General features: G+C 45.9%; 1 protein-coding gene across 1 annotated transcript in view; it reads right to left on the bottom strand.

The window, feature by feature from the left end:
- LOC138649103 (E3 ubiquitin-protein ligase RNF182-like) overlaps positions 1–15,678 on the bottom strand; it is an 88,655-nt gene extending 72,977 nt beyond the window's left edge. Inside the window, exon 1 of the mRNA XM_069739251.1 lies at positions 15,605–15,678. The gene's annotated coding sequence lies outside the window, so the exon portion shown is untranslated. The remainder of the gene's footprint in view (positions 1–15,604) is intronic.
- Between the last annotated feature and the right edge of the window lie 2,416 nt (positions 15,679–18,094).

Below are 18,094 nucleotides of genomic sequence, written 5' to 3' on the forward strand. Positions count from 1 at the left end.
CATACATTACATTACTGATCCTGAGTTACATCCTGTATTATACTCCAGAGCTGCACTCACTATTCTGCTGGTGCAGTCACTGTGTACATACATTACATTACTGATCCTGAGTTACATCCTGTATTATACTCCAGAGCTGCACTCACTATTCTGCTGGTGCAGTCACTGTGTACATACATTACATTACTGATCCTGAGTTACATCCTGTATTATACTCCAGAGCTGCACTCACTATTCTGCTGGTGCAGTCACTGTGTACATACATTACTGATCCTGAGTTACATCCTGTAGGTCTTTTATTAAATAAAATAGAAATACTTTACATGACAATAACTGTGATACATTACAAATAAAACACAACAGAACAGAACAGAAGAACAAAGCTCCAATCAGATGACAACAAACAACAAAAGCCACAAAGTAATAAACCGGAAATGGAACAAAAATGGAGAAAGTTCATGACCTACAAATCAGTGACGAGAAAGAAAAATTCCAATAACATAAAAAAACAAAACTAAAAGACAACAAACAAAATACTCATAACTTACGTGAATACCTGTAAAAAATTATAAATAATAAATAGTATAAAATCATGTAAGACCCCCGGCCCAGCTTCATTCATACTACTATATACAACCCCAACTACATTCACACCGTCCTATATACAATATTATATACAATATATACACTATAAACACATTATACTAAACCAAACACTATACAACACCGCAAACACAACAAAACCCTACTGGTCCCACTGCCTCACCTTACAGCCCCCCTTACACCACCACATTCACCCTACAACAAACCTAAATACAATACAGTGTACAACATTAACATTTTTTTTTTGTTTGTTTTTATTATTATTTTTAATTTTTTTTTTATTATTTTTATTTATTTGTAATTTTTTATTTTATTTTTTTAAATATATATGCACACACCTACTCTAACTATCCCACCACCCCTGATCCAGCTCTGGCCACAAAGTTCAGGAATCATCCAAGCTAGGATCAGGCCCCAAAGTTTTTCCCCAGACGGGGCCTGGGCCAGGCCAGATCAGTCTCTTATCACCGCCGTTGAACCCCCCACTCCCCCCACCAAACCTAAGACCCTCTATTAAACACACTATATACAATATACTATATACAATATATACATAAACCAACATCACAGAACACAACCTACACTCCAGAGAACGCACCTTCACCAGGGCACCTAGGATGCTGCTACAAACTTCATCTACATGGAGGATTTTACTCTGCGTCAAAACTAAAACTCGTGCGTTCCACGTGAAGTACCTGACCACTGCGCTGACTAAGAATAAAGTGGCTCGGTCCCTTCTCCCGAGGTCTCTGAACGCTCCATAGGCCCACTCGGCATAGGACAGAGTGGCCAGCCGCGGCCAACCAATGGAAGCGCCCACCCTGTTGTACACCTCTGTATTAAAGGGACAATGAAGCAGGAAGTGCTCCATGCTTTCCAGCATGGTAGCGCAAGCCTCACGGGGACAATTCCTGTCCACGGAGCTCCTGTGCTTCAAATTGTCCCTCACATACAACTTACCTTGGAAGCAGCGCCAAGTCAAGTCCCAATACTTCTTGGGGATCCTGCTAGAATTTAACAAACTCAACCCAACCTCTAGATCCTGACTCGGGCAGTCCTTGAGGACCAATGGTCTCTGAAAATGCGAAAGCAAGACCCGCATATCGAGGAGTTTCCTCGGGAGGGACCTCACCTCCCACATTCCCAGACCCCACCGGCGCATCATTTTCAGAACCGGGGTAACATAAGCCAGGAGATGCCCGTGGGGTGTGCGAAGATCCTTCAATCTTCCCCCTGTCTCCCATTCCTGGAAGAAAGGCTGAAACCATCCTTTGCAGGAGAATACCCATGGAGGAGCCCTCTCTTTCCAGAGGTTTGCCACGTTAACTTTCAAAAAGGTGTTCACTAGAAACACCACGGGGTTCACCATATTCAACCCCCCTAGTCTCCTCGTGAGATAAGTGACCTCCCGTTTGACTAGGTTTAGTCTATTCCCCCATAACATCTGGAAGAACAGACTGTAGACCCGTGTCCAGAGAGGCTCCGGCAAGACACAGACGCTGCCCAGGTAGATTAGCAAGGGGAGCAGGAAAGCTTTGTACAGGTCAACCCTCTCCCTCAGGGTCAAAGACCAACCCTTCCATTGTTCCACTCTTTGGGCGACACCTTTGATTCTGCCTTCCCAGTTTTTCGTGGGGTAATCACCCTGGCCAAATTCGATGCCTAGGACTTTGGCATGTTCTTGGGGTTCGGGGAGGGTGTCCGGAAGATCAAACGTGGGATCCCCGCCTCCCAGCCAGAGACTCTCACCCTTGTCCTGGTTGACCTTGGACCCGGATGCCTCCGAGTAGCTCTCCACTTCTGACATCACCACCATCGTCTCCTCTTGCGAAGAAACAAAGACGGTAACGTCGTCGGCGTAGGCCACTACCCTCAGGATAGCCTCTGGCGTCATCCCGCCCATCCTTGCCCCCGCCAACGGTCCACAATCAACCCTTCTAAGGAAGGGATCGATCGCAAACGCGTAAAGCAAAGGGCTAAGAGGGCAGCCCTGGCGGACACCAGATCCCACCCCGAAAGGTTGTCCAATCCACCCGTTTACCAGAGGGAAAGTCTCAGCCCCTGCGTATAAGGTCTTAAGCCAGTCCACAAACCCTCCAGGCAGACCATACCTCAAAAGAGTGGACCAGAGGTACTCGTGGTCGACCCGATCAAAGGCTTTTGCCTGATCCAGGGTCAGCAAGAACCCCTTCCAAAGGCCCGCCCTGCCCCGCTCCACGGCCTCTCGGACACCCAGAACAGCACTGAAAGTGCTACGGCCAGGAACGCAACAGTGCTGGGCCTCCGAAAGGAGCCGTGGCGCAAACTTCACCAGCCTGTTGAAGAGTATCTTAGCCAAAACCTTCCTGTCCACATTGAGAAGTGATATGGGACGCCAATTCTCAATGCGTGACGGATCCTTACCCTTTGACAAAATGATCAAAGCTGACCTCCTTAATGATCTCGGCAGAGTGCCCGAGGAGAGACACTCATTAAACACCGAGTCAAGAGGGGGACCAAGGAGTCCCTAAAGGTCTTAAAGAACTCGGATACGTGTATGAGTTATATTCTGTATTATACTCCAGAGATGCACTCACTATTCTGCTGGTGCAGTCACTGTGTACATACATTACATTACTGATCCTGAGTTACATCCTGTATTATACCCCAGAGCTGCACTCACTATTCTGCTGGTGCAGTCACTGTGTACATACATTACATTACTGATCCTGAGTTACATCCTGTATTATACCCCAGAGCTGCACTCACTATTCTGCTGGTGCAGTCACTGTGTACATACATTACATTACTGATCGTGAGTTACATCCTGTATTATACCCCAGAGCTGTACTCACTATTCTGCTGGTGTAGTCACAGTGTAATACATTACATTACTGATCCTGAGTTACATCCTGTATTATACTCCAGAGCTGCACTCACTATTCTGCTGGTGCAGTCACTGTGTACATACATTACATTACTGATCCTGAGTTACATCCTGTATTATACCCCAGAGCTGCACTCACTATTCTGCTGGTGCAGTCACTGTGTACATACATTACATTACTGATCCGGAGTTACATCCTGTATTATACTCCAGAGCTGCACTCACTATTCTGCTGGTGCAGTCACCGTGTACATACATCACATTACTAATCCTGAGTTACATCCTGTATTATACCCCAGAGCTGCACTCACTATTCTGCTGGTGCAGTCACTGTGTACATACATTACATTACTGATCCTGAGTTACCTCCTGTATTATACTCCAGAGCTACACTCACTATTCATACATTACGTTACTCATGTATAGAGGAGAATGCATTCTGATTACAGCAAAATTGTAAATACAGCTCTGGGTGTGAATTACAGTAAATCAGGAGAGAAAACAGACAGATAAATAGACAAAACAAGGAAGAGAGATCTAGTTAGACAAAGATATGAGAGAATTAAAAGTAGAGGGAGAGGGGAAATAAATTGAAAAAGAAAAATAAAGGAAGAGAGAGAGAAAGGAGAAAAAATAAAGACAGAGAAAAGGTATGTATAAAAAATAAGACAAAGAAAAAAACATGATAGATAGATAAAAGGTAGATAGATGGTAAATAGATAAGATAGATAATAGATAGATGATAGATATATAATAGACAGACATAGATAATACAATGCTTCCATGATGGCGCAGACGTCGTATACGGACCGGTCGGGGGATGTAAAAAGTGGCCTCCGGAAGATGCTAATAAACAGCAGAGAAATATCGGGGTCTGAGATCTCAGCAGAGCGATCCGAGGATTATTTCTGGGATCTAGGACACACGACATTCGCAGGATATTATTTTCAGAGGTCGGAGGAGCCACTAACACAGAACACCGGCACTATCTTGTCTACTAATGGCCGACTTGGAACTACTGAGAGCGACCTCAGCACAGAGGATTTCAGGAGGAGCTGTGAAGGATCCGCTGTAGAGATGGCGCGAGGCCGGGGACAACGTCAGCATTAGGCAATAAAGGAAAAGAAATGCACCATTCACAAAAGAACGGCATTCCAGCATTTGCGGAACTACAACTCCCAGCATGCCCTGCACAGACGAGCTCCACCCACCTGGCCTCCATGACACTGGCCGGGATCTTGCCGGTATTCTGGAATATCTGTACGGCCTTCTCCACTTCTTGCTGCGCCTTGGACTGTGTCTGCGGAGCCGGAGAAACACGGGGCAACGTCATCTACATTACGGACTTTATGGATCAGGACTTTCGAACAGACAGCAACCAATCCGAGCTCAGCTTTCAAAGCTAAATCAGCTGAGATAATGTGAAAGCTGCTCTGTGATTGGCTGCTGTGGATAACGAGGACTGTTTCCATAAGGATGGCATATTTTAACCCCTTCCTGACATAGGATATAACAATGCAGCCTACGTCGGGTGCAGGGTGTGTGGAACGGGCAGCTGAACACCTACCGTACGTAGAGACGACGGCTGTTATATAGAGCCGGCACGGGTCTCACCCAAACAGGACAGGAAAACTGGTTACCACTGAAGGACACATGAATGCGGCCAAGTACAGAGATATCCTGGGTGACAACCTCTTCCAGAGTGCTCTGGACCTCAGGACCTACGTCGCTGGGCAATATACTACGTGACTGGGCAATATACTACGTGACTGGGCAATATACTACGTAGCTGGGCAATATACTACGTAGCTGGGCAATATACTACGTGGCTCTGCTGTATACTACGTAGCTGGGAAATATACTACGTGGCTGGGCAATATACTACGTGACTGGGCAATATACTACGTGACTGGGCAATATACTACGTAGCTGGGCAATATACTACGTGGCTCTGCTGTATACTACGTAGCTGGGAAATATACTACGTGGCTGGGCAATATACTACGTGGCTGGGCAATATACTACGTAGCTGGGCAATATACTACGTGGCTGGGTAATATACTACGTGGCTCTGCTGTATACTACGTAGCTGGGAAATATACTACGTGGCTGGGCAATATACTACGTGGCTGGGCAATATACTACGTAGCTGGGAAATATACTACGTGGCTGGGCAATATACTACGTGGCTGGGCAATATACTACGTAGCTGGGAAATATACTACGTGGCTGGGCAATATACTACGTGGCTGGGCAATATACTACGTAGCTGGGAAATATACTACGTGACTGGGCAATATACTACGTGGCTGGGCAATATACTACGTAGCTGGGAAATATACTACGTGGCTGGGCAATATACTACGTGGCTGGGCAATATACTACGTAGCTGGGAAATATACTACGTGGCTGGGCAATATACTACGTGGCTGGGCAATATACTACGTGACTGGGCAATATACTACGTGGCTGGGCAATATACTACGTCACGGGGCAATATACTACGTGGCTGGGCAATATACTACGTGACTGGGCAATATACTACGTAGCTGGGCAATATACTACGTGGCTGGTCAATATACTACGTGGCTGGGCAATATACTACGTGGCTGGGCAATATACTACGTGGCTGTGCAATATACTATGTGACTGGGCAATATACTACGTGGCTGGGCAATATACTACGTGGCTGGGCAATATACTACGTGGCGGGGCAATATACTTCGTGGCTGTGCAATATACTACGTAGCTGGGCAATATACTACGTGGCTGGGCAATATACTACGTATCGGGGCAATATACTTCGTGGCTGTGCAATATACTACGTAGCTGGGCAATATACTACGTGGCTGGGCAATATACTACGTAGCTGGGAAATATACTACGTGGCTGGGCAATATACTACGTGGCTGGGCAATATACTACGTGGCAGGGCAATATACTACGTGACTGGGCAATATACTACGTGGCTGGGCAATATACTACGTCGCGGGGCAATATACTACGTGGCTGCAATATACTACGTGGCTGTGCAATATACTACGTGGCTGGGCAATATACTACGTGACTGGGCAATATACTACGTGACTGGGCAATATACTACGTAGCTGGGCAATATACTACGTGGCTGGGCAATATACTACGTGGCTGGGCAATATACCGTATATACTCGAGTATAAGCCGACCCGAGTATAAGCCGACCCCCCTAATTTTGCCACAAAAAACTGGGAAAACTTATTGACTCGAGTATAAGCCTAGGGTAGAAAATGCAGCATTTACCGGTGAATTTCAAAAATAAAAATAGATGCTCCATACCGTTCATTATTGCCCCATAGATGCTCCATATACAACTGTGCTATATAGAATGCTCTGCACCGTTGATTATGGCCCCATAGATGCTCCTTATAATGCTGTGCCCCATATATGCTCTGCACCGTTGATTATGGCCCCATAGGTGCTCCTTATAATGCTGTGCCCCATATATGCTCTGCACCTTTGATTATGGCCCCATAGGTGCTCCTTATAATGCTGTGCCCCATATATGCTCTGCACCTTTATGGCCCCATAGGTGCTCCTTATAATGCTGTGCCCCATATATGCTCTGCACCTTTATGGCCCCATAGGTGCTCCTTATAATGCTGTGCCCCATTTATGCTCTGCACCTTTATGGCCCCATAGGTGCTCCTTATAATGCTGTGCCCCATATATGCTCTGCACCTTTATGGCCCCATAGGTGCTCCTTATAATGCTGTGCCCCATACATGCTCTGCACCTTTATGGCCCCATAGGTGCTCCTTATAATGCTGTGCCCCATTTATGCTCTGCACCTTTATGGCCCCATAGGTGCTCCTTATAATGCTGTGCCCCATATATGCTCTGCACCTTTATGGCCCCATAAGTGCTCCTTATAATGCTGTGCCCCTTATATGCTCTGCACCTTTATGGCCCCATAGGTGCTCCTTATAATGCTGTGCCCCATATATGCTCTGCACCTTTATGGCCCCATAGGTGCTCCTTATAATGCTGTGCCCCATATATGCTCTGCACCTTTATGGCCCCATAGGTGCTCCTTATAATGCTGTGCCCCATATATGCTCTGCACCTTTATGACCCCATAGGTGCTCCTTATAATGCTGTGCCCCATATATGCTCTGCACCTTTATGGCCCCATAGGTGCTCCTTATAATGCTGTGCCCCTTATATGCTCTGCACCTTTATGGCCCCATAGGTGCTCCTTATAATGCTGTGCCCCTTATATGCTCTGCACCTTTATGGCCCCATAGGTGCTCCTTATAATGCTGTGCCCCTTATATGCTCTGCACCTTTATGGCCCCATAGGTGCTCCTTATAATGCTGTGCCCCATATATGCTCTGCACCTTTATGGCCCCATAGGTGCTCCTTATAATGCTGTGCCCCATATATGCTCTGCACCTTTATGGCCCCATAGGTGCTCCTTAGAATGCTGCTGGTGCTGCCATAAAAAAAAAAAAAAAATCACATACTCACCTCTCTTCTCAGGACGCCGGCGCTTTCAATAATTACCTGCTCCTCTGCGGCTCCGTCTCCAGCACTGACGCTCAGCAGAGGGCGCGCACTGACTACGTCACAGCGCCCTCTAACCTGAGCGTCATTGCTAGAGGACGCTGCAGACGGAGCCGGAGCGAGGAGCAGGTAATTATAGCGCTGCGCTCCCCTTACCTGCTGCGGCGCGGTCCCTGCAGTCCCTGGCTTCTCCGGCGCTGCAGCTTCTTCCTGTAATTGAGCGGTCACATGGCACCGATCATTTACAGCAATGAATATGCGGCTCCTCCCCTATGGGGGTGGAGCTGCCTATTCATTTCTGTAATGAGCGGTGCCATGTGACCGCTCAGTGCAGGAAGAATCTGCAGCGCCGGAGAAGCAAGGGACTGCAGGGACCGCGCTGGGAGCAGGTAAGTATGATTACACAGCCCCCGCTCCCCCTCCCCTGCTGACACCCGGGTATATGACTCGAGTATAAGCCGAGAGGGGGACTTTCAGCCCAAAAAAATGGGCTGAAAATCTCGGCTTATACTAGAGTATATACGGTACTACGTAGCTGGGAAATATACTACGTGGCTGGGCAATATACTACGTGGCTGGGCAATATACTACGTGGCTGGGCAATATACTACGTGGCTGGGCAATATACTACGTGTTGTGAATTCTGTGGCAGAGCTCCCTCCTGTGGTCACAAGTGGTACTTCGGCTGATTCTCTCTGTGAGCTTCTGTTGGGAGAGGGAAGTGGTACAGCGGCTTCTGAGTTTCCTCCCTCAGGTGATCTGGTGAGGTCGTTAGGTGCTTCTCTACTTAACTCCACCTAATGCTTTGATCCTGGCTTCCTGTCAATGTTCCAGTGTTGGACTTGCTTTTCCCTGGATCATTCCTGTGGCCTGCTGCTCTGCATAGCTAAGTTCTTCTTTGCTATTTGTTTGCTATTTTTTCTGTCCAGCTTGTCTAATTTTTTTGCTGGAAACTCTGGGACGCAAAGGGTGTACCTCCGTGCCGTTAGTTCGGTACGGAGGGTCTTTTTGCCCCCTTTGCATGGTTTTCTTTAGGGTTTTGTGTAGACCGCAAAGTTACCTTTTCTATCCTCGCTCTGTTAAGAAAGTCGGGCCTCACTTTGCTGAATCTATTTCATCTCTACGTTTGTCTTTTCATCTTAACTCACAGTCATTACATGTGGGGGGCTGCCTTTTCCTTTGGGGTATTTCTCTGAGGCAAGGTAGGCTTATTTTCTATCTTCAGGCTAGTTAGTTTCTCAGGCTGTGCCGAGATGCATAGGCAGAGTTAGGCGCAATCCACGGCTGCCTCTAGTGTTGTTTGGAGAGGATTAGGGATTGCGGTCTGCAGAGTTCCCACGTCTCAGAGCTCGTTCTATGATTTTGGGTTATTGTCAGATCACTGTATGTGCTCTGACCGCTATGTCCATTGTGGTACTGAATTGCCTTTCACAACAACTATGTGGCTGGGCAATATACTACGTGGCAGGGCAATATACTACGTGACTGGGCAATATACTACGTGGCTGGGCAATATGTTGTGAATTCTGTGGCTGAGTTCACTTCTGTGGTCACAAGTGGTATTGCAGTCTCTGGGCTTCCTCCCTCAGGTGTTTTGGTGAGCTCGTTGGCTGCCTTGCTATTTAGCTCCACCTGAGTCTGTCTTCCTTGCTCCTTGTCAATGTTCCAGTGTTGGATCTGAGCTACTGCATCTTTCCTTGGGCCTGCTGCTCTGCTAGATAAGTGCTTCTAGTTTGTTTTCTGTTTTTTCTGTCCAGCTTGCTATTGTCTTTTGCTGGAAGCTCTGAGAAGCAGAGGGGTGCACCGCCGTGCTGTTAGTTCGGCACGGTGGGTCTTTTTGCCCCTTTGCGTGGTTTTCGTTTTAGGGTTTTTTGTAGACTGCATAGTTCTCTTTGCTATCCTCGCTCTGTCTAGAATATCGGGCCTCACTTTGCTGAATCTATTTCATTCCTACGTTTGTCTTTTCATCTTGCTAACAGTCATTATATGTGGGGGGCTGCCTATTCCTTTGGGGTATTTCTCTGAGGTAAGTCAGGCTTGTATTTCTATCTTCAGGCTAGTCAGCTCCTCAGGCAGTGCCGAGTTGCATAGGTAGTTGTTAGGCGCAATCCACTGCTGCTTATAGTTGTGTGAGGATAGATCAGGTACTGCAGTCTACAGAGATTCCACGTCTCAGAGCTCGTCCTATTGTTTTTGGTTATTGCCAGATCTCTGTATGTGCGCTGATTACTGCACGCTGTGTTGCCTGATTGCCAGCCATAACAGTACAAGGAGCCACACCAATGATTCCCAATAGAGGGAAAAAAGAAATCCTGACATCATTTTTTTTTCTTAGCTCTGTCTTCAGTCTTTTTTTTCCCCTAGACATTAGAGTGCTTCAGGACACAGCTGTGGACATGGATATTCAGGCTCTGTGCTCCTCAATGGATAATCTCGTTGTAAATGTACAAAAGATTCAAGATACTATTGATCAGAAATCGATGCTAGAACCAAGAATTCCGATTCCTGATTTGTTTTTTGGTGACAGAACTAAGTTCCTGAGCTTCAGAAATAATTGTAAGCTATTTTTGGCCTTGAAACCTCATTCTTCTGGTAATCCTATTCAACAGGTTTTGATTATTATTTCTTTTTTGCGCGGCGACCCACAGGACTGGGCGTTTTCTCTTGCATCAGGAGATTCTGCATTGAGTAATGTTGATGCATTTTTCCTGGCGCTCGGATTGCTTTACGATGAGCCTAATTCAGTGGATCAGGCTGAGAAAAATCTGCTGGCTTTATGCCAGGGTCAGGATGATGTAGAAGTATATTGTCAGAAATTTAGGAAATGGTCAGTACTCACTCTGTGGAATGAATCTGCACTAGCGGCTTTGTTCAGAAAGGGTCTCTCTGAAGCTCTTAAGGATGTAATGGTGGGATTTCCTATGCCTGCTGGTTTGAATGAGTCTATGTCCTTGGCCATTCAGATCGGTCGTCGCTTGCGCGAGCGTAAATCTGTGCACCATCTGGCGGTACTGCCTGAGAATAAACCTGAGCCTATGCAGTGCGACAGGACTATGACTAAAGTAGAACGGCAAGAACACAGACGTCTGAACAGACTGTGTTTCTATTGTGGTGATTCTACTCATGCTATTTCTAATTGTCCTAAACGCACTAGGCGGTTCGATAGCTCTGCCGTTATTGGTACTGTACAGTCCAAATTCCTTTTGTCCATTACCTTAATGTGCTCTTTGTCATCGTATTCTGTCATGGCGTTTGTGGATTCAGGCGCTGCCCTGAATCTGATGGATTTGGATTATGCTAAACGTTGTGGATTTTTCTTGGAGCCTTTGCGGTGTCCTATTCCGTTGAGGGGAATTGATGCTACACCTTTGGCCAAGAATAAGCCTCAGTACTGGGCCCAGCTGACCATGTGCATGGCTCCTGCACATCAGGAAGTTATTCGCTTTCTGGTACTGCATAATTTGCATGATGTGGTCGTGTTGGGGTTGCCATGGCTACAAACCCATAATCCAGTATTGGATTGGAACTCTATGTCGGTAACCAGCTGGGGTTGTCAGGGAGTACATGGTGATGTTCCATTTTTGTCTATTTCGTCATCCATTCCTTCTGACATCCCAGAGTTCTTGTCGGACTTTCAGGATGTATTTGAAGAGTCCAAGTCTGATGCCCTACCTCCGCATAGGAATTGTGATTGTGCTATCGATTTGATTCCTGGTAGTAAATTCCCTAAGGGTCGTTTATTTAATTTGTCCGTACCTGAACACACCGCTATGCGCAGTTATGTGAAGGAGTCCCTGGAGAAGGGACATATTCGCCCATCGTCGTCACCATTGGGAGCAGGGTTCTTTTTTGTAGCCAAGAAGGATGGTTCGCTAAGACCGTGTATTGATTACCGCCTTCTTAATAAGATCACTGTTAAGTTTCAGTATCCCTTGCCATTGATTTCTGACTTGTTTGCTCGGATTAAGGGGGCTAGTTGGTTTACTAAGATTGATCTTCGTGGTGCGTATAATCTGGTGAGAATCAGGCAGGGAGATGAATGGAAAACGGCATTTAATACGCCCGAGGGTCATTTTGAGTATCTGGTGATGCCGTTCGGACTTGCCAATGCTCCATCTGTTTTTCAGTCTTTTATGCATGACATTTTCCGTGAGTATCTGGATAAATTCTTGATTGTTTACTTGGATGACATTTTGATCTTCTCAGATGATTGGGAGTCTCATGTGAAGCAAGTCAGAATGGTTTTCCAGGTACTGCGTGCTAATTCCTTGTTCGTGAAGGGATCAAAGTGTCTCTTCGGTGTGCAGAAAGTTTCATTTTTGGGGTTCATCTTTTCCCCTTCTACTATCGAGATGGATCCGGTTAAGGTTCAGGCCATCCAGGATTGGACTCAGCCGACATCTCTAAAAAGTCTGCAGAAATTCCTGGGCTTTGCTAATTTTTATCGTCGCTTCATCTGTAATTTTTCTAGCATTGCCAGACCATTGACCGATTTGACCAAGAAGGGTGCTGATTTGGTTAATTGGTCTTCTGCTGCCGTGGAAGCTTTTCAGGAGTTGAAGCGTCGTTTTTGCTGTGCCCCTGTGTTGTGTCAACCTGATGTTTCTCTTCCGTTCCAGGTCGAGGTTGATGCTTCTGAGATTGGTGCAGGGGCGGTTTTGTCACAGAGAGGTTCTGGTTGCTCAGTGTTCAAACCATGTGCTTTCTTTTCCAGGAAATTTTCTGCTGCTGAGCGTAATTATGATGTGGGCAACCGAGAGTTGCTGGCCATGAAGTGGGCATTCGAGGAGTGGCGTCATTGGCTTGAGGGTGCTAAGCATCGCGTGGTGGTATTGACTGATCATAAGAACTTGACTTATCTCGAGTCTGCCAAGCGCTTGAATCCTAGACAGGCCCGTTGGTCGTTATTTTTTGCTCGTTTTGATTTTGTGATTTCATACCTTCCGGGCTCTAAAAATGTGAAGGCGGATGCTCTGTCTAGGAGTTTTGTGCCCGACTCTCCGGGGTTATCTGAGCCGGCGAGTATCCTCAAGGAAGGAGTCATTGTGTCTGCCATCTCCCCTGATTTGCGGAGAGTGTTGCAGAAATTTCAGGCTAATAAACCTGATCGTTGTCCGGCCGAGAAACTGTTCGTCCCTGATAGGTGGACTAGTAAAGTTATCTCTGAACTTCATTGTTCGGTGCTGGCCGGTCATCCAGGAATCTTTGGTACCAGGGAGTTGGTTGCTAGATCCTTCTGGTGGCCATCTCTGTCACGGGATGTGCGTGCTTTTGTGCAGTCCTGTGGAATTTGTGCTAGGGCTAAGCCCTGCTGTTCACGTGCCAGTGGGTTGCTTTTGCCCTTGCCGGTCCCGAAGAGGCCTTGGACACATATTTCGATGGATTTCATTTCTGACCTTCCCGTTTCTCGAAAAATGTCGGTCATTTGGGTGGTCTGTGATCGCTTTTCTAAAATGGTCCATCTGGTGCCCTTGGTTAAATTGCCTTCCTCCTCTGATTTGGTGCCTTTGTTCTTCCAGCATGTGGTTCGTTTACATGGCATTCCTGAGAATATTGTTTCTGACAGAGGTTCCCAGTTTGTCTCGAGGTTCTGGCGAGCCTTTTGTGGTAGGATGGGCATTGACCTATCTTTTTCCTCGGCCTTCCATCCTCAGACTAATGGCCAGACCGAACGAACCAATCAGACCTTGGAAACTTATCTGAGATGTTTTGTTTCCGCTGACCAGGATGATTGGGTGTCATTTTTGCCGTTGGCTGAGTTCGCCCTTAATAATCGGGCCAGCTCGGCTACCTTGGTCTCTCCATTTTTCTGCAATTCTGGGTTCCATCCTCGTTTCTCTTCAGGACAGGTTGAGTCTTCGGACTGTCCTGGTGTGGATTCAGTGGTGGACAGGTTGCAGCAGATCTGGACTCAGGTAGTGGACAATTTGACCTTGTCCCAGGAGAAGGCTCAGCTTTTCGCTAATCGCAGACGCCGTGTGGGACCCCGACTTCGTGTTGGGGATTTGGTTTGGTTATCTTCTCGTCATATTCCTATGAAGGTTTCCTCTCCTAAATTTAAACCTCGTTTTATTGGTCCGTATAGGATTTCTGAAATTCTCAATCCGGTGTCTTTTCGTCTGACCCTCCCAGACTCCTTTTCCATACATAATGTATTCCATAGGTCGTTGTTGAGGAGATACGTGGCACCTATGGTTCCATCTGTGGAGCCTCCTGCCCCTGTTTTGGTGGAGGGGGAATTGGAGTATATTGTGGAGAAGATTTTGGATTCTCGTGTCTCTAGACGGAAACTCCAGTATCTGGTCAAATGGAAGGGTTATGCTCAGGAAGATAATTCCTGGGTTTTTGCCTCTGATGTCCATGCCCCAGATCTTGTTCGTGCCTTTCATGTGGCTCATCCTGGTCGGCCTGGGGGTTCTGGTGAGGGTTCGGTGACCCCTCCTCAAGGGGGGGGTACTGTTGTGAATTCTGTGGCTGAGTTCACTTCTGTGGTCACAAGTGGTATTGCAGTCTCTGGGCTTCCTCCCTCAGGTGTTTTGGTGAGCTCGTTGGCTGCCTTGCTATTTAGCTCCACCTGAGTCTGTCTTCCTTGCTCCTTGTCAATGTTCCAGTGTTGGATCTGAGCTACTGCATCTTTCCTTGGGCCTGCTGCTCTGCTAGATAAGTGCTTCTAGTTTGTTTTCTGTTTTTTTTCTGTCCAGCTTGCTATTGTCTTTTGCTGGAAGCTCTGAGAAGCAGAGGGGTGCACCGCCGTGCTGTTAGTTCGGCACGGTGGGTCTTTTTGCCCCTTTGCGTGGTTTTCGTTTTAGGGTTTTTTGTAGACTGCATAGTTCTCTTTGCTATCCTCGCTCTGTCTAGAATATCGGGCCTCACTTTGCTGAATCTATTTCATTCCTACGTTTGTCTTTTCATCTTGCTAACAGTCATTATATGTGGGGGGCTGCCTATTCCTTTGGGGTATTTCTCTGAGGTAAGTCAGGCTTGTATTTCTATCTTCAGGCTAGTCAGCTCCTCAGGCAGTGCCGAGTTGCATAGGTAGTTGTTAGGCGCAATCCACTGCTGCTTATAGTTGTGTGAGGATAGATCAGGTACTGCAGTCTACAGAGATTCCACGTCTCAGAGCTCGTCCTATTGTTTTTGGTTATTGCCAGATCTCTGTATGTGCGCTGATTACTGCACGCTGTGTTGCCTGATTGCCAGCCATAACAGCAATATACTACGTCGCGGGGCAATATACTACGTGGCTGCAATATACTACGTGGCTGTGCAATATACTACGTAACTGGGCAATATACTACGTAGCTGGGCAATATACTATGTGGCTGGGCAATATACTACGTGGCTGGGCAATATACTACGTAGCTGGGAAATAAAAAGCAAGTAATACCTGCGCTGAGTGACAAAAAATCCTCCAAACCACACGAATTATGTTCTCAAGAAAAAATTTTTTTTATAGGTTACCATACCAGAATAACAAGAGCATAACCGTGGTGTGGACAAGTGTTCTTATTTCATAAGGTACCAGGAGCGTTTTGGTTGTCAAATAGATAAGTATAACCAATTGTTATCCTTGAATAATCAATAGAACTCACCGGCTCCTTGTGGTGGTCTTTACTGAATCATGTCCGTTATATCCATAGTATAGAAGAAACTGGCAGGCTTCCTCCAATTGTCCTATTAGGCTATATCCACTGCGGTTGTAGTCTTCAGATGAAGCCACTCTGGGTTGAGTCCGCTGCGTCCGTAGTTCCGGTGTGTATCTTCAGGTGGAGCCGCTCTGTGCGCTGCCCCGGCCGGCGGCAGAACGCTCAAAGCACGCTCCCCGCTTAGGACTAATGAGCGCTGGAGTAGCCGCTGGGTTCTCTGCCGAAGCAGGACCTTCCGTGACGTCACGGTCACGTGGATAAACACGTGACTAGGCTAAGGAGAGCAGCGAGGACCAAATCCTACGCGTTTCGGAACTACCGTGTTCCTTCTTCAGGGAAAGTCCATACTAGCAGCTCTCCATCTTATATATCCTCCAGTGCTCTTGCAATGCCCTTAATTGGTGAACGCAAACAGCTCTACTTCGCTATTAAGGCCCCTTGGGGCCAGTGTATCCAGTTCAAAGATCATTTTTGTTTCTTCTCTTTACATTTGTCTGATATAGTCACCCTTCCTCCAGCTTTTATGTACAGTTTTCAAACCTGTGATACATGTACCGCTGGGTGAACTTCCGTGATAGATAAAGAAATGCTTAGATAAAGGGTGACCATGAAATTTTTTCTTTATGTTCCTAAGATGTTCATTTATCCTCACATATAGGGGACGCTTCGTCCTTCCGACGTAGATCTTATCACACGGACACCTAATGGCGTAAATTACCCCTTCAGTCTTGCAGGAAATGTGATCCTTAATGCGCCAGTTGGTATTTGCATTTGACAATAAAAATTGTTTTTTGGTGTTCAGTAACTTGCAAGATTTACATTTTAGGCAAGGATAGAAACCTGGTGGTTTATAGACAAATGGATATGACTTCACTGCGTAGGAGTGTGGTACAGTGGGGGCTATTTTATTTCCCAGGTTGTTTGCCCTTCTATAAATAAATTTGGGACGATCCGGAATCTTCTCCCCAATTATTTTGTCTTCTTTTAATATGTCCCAATGTCTATTGACTATGCGTTTCAGGAGATACGTGTTCGCATTAAATTGTGTAATAATAGGAGTGATCTCCAATGGGAGTTGTTTTTCTTTCTCTCTCGTATTTTTATTTGTATTCAAAAATTGGGTTCTTGGGATCTCCCCAATTATATCCTTAGTTTTAAACAGAGAGTTTTGATTATATCCCTTCTGCACAAATTTCTGTTCTGTGTCAAGATATCCACCTCTTTATTGAAATCCTGTGTCTTAGAGCAATTTCTATGCGCACGTATGAACTGACTCTTGGGAATGTTTATTAACCAACTGGGGAGATGACAACTACCCAAGGAGATATAATTATTCACATCAGTGGACTTATGAAAAGTTTTGGTACAAATATGTTTATCCTCTATAAAAAATAGTGAGATCCAAAAAATCTATGGATACGGTGCTGGTGACCGCTGTGAAATTTAAAAAATACGAGTTTTTATTTAAATTAGTAATAAAATCCAACAATAAACTAGGGCCACCAGACCAAATAAAAACAATATCATCAATAAAACGCTGCCAGAGTACCAGGTTCGCACCAAGGGAGCCATTCTCATAAATGGTATGATGCTCCCATTCCCCCACATATAAATTAGCATAACTCGGTGCGAACCTGGTACCCATCGCAGTACCCCACTGCTGGGAGTAGTAGTGCACATTGTGTTTAAAATAATTATGTGTTAAAATAAACTTCATACAATCTAAAATAAACTCCATTTGCTCACCCGGAACATCCCCCTGTGTATCTAGAAAGAATTTAGTAGCCTCACACCCTTTGTCATGCTGTATAACTGTATATAAGGATGTGATGTCCAGGGTTCCCAGGATATAGTGGTCCTTCCATTCTACATCCTCTAGAATTTGCAATATATGTGTACTGTCCCTTAGATACGAGGGGAGTTTCGGAACAAGTTTCTGTAGATGGCTATCCACATATTTCGACATGTTCGCTGTTAAACACCCAATCCCTGATATGATTGGTCTCCCAGGGGGATTGATTATACTTTTATGAATTTTAGGGAGATAGTAAAAGAATATATAAAAAAAATGTTTTCTTGAGAACATAATTCGTGTGGTTTGGAGGATTTTTTGTCACTCAGCGCAGGTATTACTTGCTTTTTACTTCTGTATATAGATTTCGATACAAAAAGGTGGAATTGTATCATTACTTGCTGCCGAGTGTCTTCAGGGTTGAAGCGCTACTGGTATTTTTATAGAAACACGTAGCTGGGAAATATAGTACGTGGCTGGGCAATATACTATGTGGCTGGGCAATATACTACGTGGCTGGGCAATATACTATGTGGCTGGGCAATATACTACGTAGCTGGGAAATATACTACGTGGCTGGGCAATATACTATGTGGCTGGGCAATATACTACGTCGCTGGGCAATATACTACGTCGCTTGGCAA

Source organism: Ranitomeya imitator, chromosome 9, assembly GCF_032444005.1.
Source record: "Ranitomeya imitator isolate aRanImi1 chromosome 9, aRanImi1.pri, whole genome shotgun sequence".
NCBI lineage: Eukaryota > Metazoa > Chordata > Amphibia > Anura > Dendrobatidae > Ranitomeya > Ranitomeya imitator.